Consider the following 4299-nt stretch of genomic DNA (forward strand, 5'->3'; position numbering starts at 1 on the left):
CCGCTCGTCGTCTGCCCCAGTGTATTGCCACCTGTTGTTACATCCTGCATTATATTTCTTGCCTTTTATTACTTCCCCTTCAATGGCATGAGACCTGGTTCATTGTGTTCTGGTTCTCAGAACTTTCCTAGTGATGCATTCTGCATCTTTGAGTCAGTTGTACCTGGACTTTGAAGCTGCTTACATGATGCTGTGCTGCTGAATAAAGCTTCTTGAATTTTACCTGTTTCCTGGATTCTTACACCTGTCTTTTAGCAAAAAAGAAGAGTAGTGCATGCAATTTTCTTGATTTTGGCGGCGTATCCTTAACATAACCCAAAATACCCAGTTCAGGGGATGGGGTGGCCGACCTCCCTACAATCTGATTCACCAAGGTCAAGATCTTAGACCAATAGTACTTGAACGCGGGGCAGAACCATGCTATGTGTAAAAACGATGCAGGGGAGTACCTCAGAGTAACATCGATTGATATCACAGGAACATATAACTGCAAAAGTGATTTTGCGGTGTATGTGCTGGAAGGTACTTGCCAGAAACGATAGGTGGGCAGCACTATACACATAGTTCACAACAGAATACTACAACATCTTAGAGTATTTCCGAATGATGACCAAAGCTACCCAGTAGCAGGACATATTAATCAATGTCATCAAGGTAACGCAAAGGATTTAGTATATTCTGACATGGATGCTGTCCCCAAAAGCCAAAGGGGAGGAAACAGACAGCTCCAATTAAGGAGATTGGAATCAAGGTACATATTAATGTACCTAGCTGCGATCGTCAAGCAATGGGGCTTGACGATGGTCTCATATGCAGACGACACGCAGCTGGCGGTCACGCTGAGTGGGGACTCAGATATGGAAGCTCTCAGGTTCCGGGATGGTTTACGGGCAGTGGCCAACTGGATGAATTCCAACTGTCTCCAGTTAAACATCAAGAAGACTGAGGTCATGGTGGTCGGCAAGCAGGTGGGGTTGTGGGGTGACAAGTGGTGGCCTCCTGAACTGGGGTTGACCCCTCCTCAAGCATCGGAGATAAAAAATCTTGGGGTCTGGCTTGACCCAACCCTCAGTTTTATTTGTCATACTAAGAAGGTGGCAGCCTCCTGTTATGGCATCATTAGAGGACTTAGACCAATCCTTAAATTCTTTGATGCCTCCACCAGACAACTGGTGGTTCAAGCATCAGTGCTGTCTCGGCTGGATTATGCTAGCTCACTTTTAGCTGGAATTAATCAGGCAGAACTTATCCGGCTGCAGCGAGTTCAAAATGCTGCAGCCAGAGTGGTGATAGGTCTGCCTAGGCGGTGCTCGGTCTCTAAATCTCTGCATTCCCTTCATTGGCTCCCTGTAAGTCAGAGGAATAAATTCAAGGCTCTTTGCCTTGCGTTTAAAATCCTCAAGGGTACGTCTCCTCAAATTCTGGAGAATCTTCTTACATTGTATGTACCCCCGCGTACCCTTAGATCTTTAGGTCAGAATCTGGCGGTGATCCCGCGTTTCAGGCTGTGTAGAGCTGGCGGCCGCTCTTTTCGAGTGCTTGCGGCGAATTGGTGGAACTCCCTCCCGCCTCAGATCTGGGCTATGGATGACCTTCTTCAGTTCAGGCGCGCCATCAAGACCTTCCTTTTTGTTTAGCCTTTACGCTGTTTCTGTGGCCTCTTGTCTCTTTAGCGGTGTTGTGTTGTGTCTACCTTATCAAAGCGCCAGGACCCCCCTTTGCTGGGGCAGCTGTGCGCGGTATAAGTAAAAATAACATAACATAACATAATAACAGAATATTTCAGGGATTGAAATTCGATGAGGAATTAATGGTACAACTTTAGCTGCAGGCCCTCCCTCCCGCAGACTGGGTGTAAGGTATACTTTTAGTAAACATTTCCACACTCATTTAGATTAGTTTATTTATTTAGTCCATATGTCGGTAGTAGCGACGAGCAGTGTGTACAAAGGGCAGGGACTTAATCGACGCGAGCTTAGGACCCGTATTTACTGGGAATTCCATGTTCATGGGAAATAATTGCAATCCCCAATCCCTGTCCCGAAAAAAGGTTCAGTGAGTTACCCGCACCTGTCGGCAAAGGGTAGACACACACTAATCCACTCAGTGTAGCCCGTGTGCAGCCCCGGACATCTTAGCTCATCACAGATCTGTTATTGCTCAATCTTGTGTAGCTGAACACCCTTGTCCCTCTAAGAAGTTGGACGCCAACTGCTGGGGTCGCGTAACTCGTTAGCATGGAGGAGTCTCATTCGTTATCGGAATCAACCAGACAAATCGGTTCCACCAACTAAGAACAGCCATGCACCACCACGCACAGAATCGAGAAAGAGCTATCAATCTGTCAATTCTCTCCATGTCTGGGTCGGGTGAGGTGTCCTGTGTTGAGTCAAATTAGGGCTCAGGCTCCACTCCTGGTGGTGCCCTTCCGTCAATTCCTTCAAGTTTCAGCTTTGCAACCATACTCCCCCCCATAACCCAAAGACTTTGGTTTCCCGGAAGCTGCTTGGCGGGTCATGGAAATAGCGTACCCGGATCGCTAGTCAGCATAGTTTATGGTCGGAACTATAACGGTATCTGATCGTCTTCGAACCTCTGACTTTCGTTCTTGATTAATGAAAACATTCCTGGCAAATGCTTTCCCTTTAGTTTGTCTTGCACTGGTCCAAGAATTTCACCTCTAGTGGCACAATACGAATGCCCCGGCTGTCCCTCTTAATCATGGCCCCAGTTCCAAAAATAAAACAAAATAGAACCGGAGTCCTATTCCATTATTCCTAGCTGAAGTATTCAGGTGACTTGCCTGCTTTGAACACTCAAATGTTTTCAAAGTAAATGCTTCAGACCCCTAGGACACTCAGTCAAGAGCATCAAGGGGGTGTCGATAGGCAGGGGCTGGACAGGAGGTAGCTCGCCTCGCGGCGGACCGCCAGCTCGAACCCAAGATCCAACTACCAGCTTTTTAACTGCAGCAACTTTAATATACGCTATTGGAGCTGGAATTACCGCGGCTGCTGGCACCAGACTTGCCCTCCAATAGATCCTCGTTAAAGGATTTAAAGTGTACTCTTTCCAATTACAGGGTCTCATAAGAGTCCTGAATTGTTATTTTTGTCACGATCTCCCCGAGTTGGGAGTGAGTAATTTGCACGCCTGCTGCCTTCCCGGCTCCCTCTCTGGAATCGAACCCTGATTCCCTATTTCCCGGGGTCACCATGGTAGGCATAGAAAGTACCATTGAAAGTTGATAGGGCAGACATCCGACTGTATCGTCGTCATCATGGGGAAGTGCGATCGACTCAAGGTTATCTAGAGTACCAAGCGGCCGGGAGAGCCCGGATTGGTCTTGGTCTGATAAATGCACATATCCCGGGAGGTCGGCGCTCGTCGGCATTTATTAGCTCTAGAATTACCACAGTTATACAAGTAACAGTTGGAGTGATAAAAGGAACCATAACTGATTTAATGAGCCATTTGCACTTTCACTGTACCGGCCATGTGTACTTACACGTGTATGGCTTAATCCTTGAGACAAGCATATGCTACTGGCAGGATCAACCAGGTAGCCGCACGTGTTGATAGGGTGGATTTGAGAGCTGCCTGCCCATCTCCCCGAATGACAACCTTCGCACACCCCTCCCTCTCGAGAGCCTGCTGGGGGAAAGAGCCCGCCCACCTGAGTGGAGGGCTCGCTGGAGGAGTGCAGAGGTGCGGTCGTACAGGCATCGGCAGGCCCAGCCATCTACCCCGGAAAGGAGTGGAAGGCTGAGGAGCAGCCTGAGCGAGACACAGGGGTGCTGAAGCCTGGCGGTGGCGGCACCCCTCTGAACAGTCGTTCCGAGCTGCTGCCAAAATGTGCTGGGCGGAGAAGGGTGACAGCCTGGCACGCAGGGCATACATACCTGCTGGGTGGCAGCGTCAAAGTGCCTGGTGCCACACGACCCCTTCCGCTCGGGTCAGACCACTGGGGGGCACGAGCTACCGGGGCCTCTCGGCCTTCGCTCTGCTGGGTATGTTGAAGGGCCTCCCGCCAGGCGGCAGGCCCTCAAGTCACACGGTATATGCGGGGTGGAAGCTCTGTGCTTAAAAAACAGCAGCCGAGGCTGACCAAGCAGCCCATCCCTAAACAGACGAGAGTGCCCAATCAATCAGAATACTGCTGTGACCTCCCCTGGCAGGCCGCCCTGTGCAGAGGATGCCAGCTTCGCTGCCCTGCCTGCTCCCGGGGCCAGCAGGCTTGGAGGATAGGCCCATTGGGAAGAGGCGGAGAGGCAGGCGTGGACCCGGGCCCTAGGGGGA

The 4299-nt window shown here is 50.2% G+C and overlaps 1 pseudogene; it reads right to left on the reverse strand.

Annotated features, from left to right (window-relative positions):
- Positions 1-1808: 1808 nt before the first annotated feature.
- Positions 1809-3565, reverse strand: LOC147737250 (18S ribosomal RNA; annotated as a pseudogene).
- Positions 3566-4299: the final 734 nt, after the last annotated feature.

This window comes from Lissotriton vulgaris, chromosome 1_1 (genome assembly GCF_964263255.1).
Source record: "Lissotriton vulgaris chromosome 1_1, aLisVul1.2, whole genome shotgun sequence".
In the NCBI taxonomy this organism is placed as follows: domain Eukaryota; kingdom Metazoa; phylum Chordata; class Amphibia; order Caudata; family Salamandridae; genus Lissotriton; species Lissotriton vulgaris.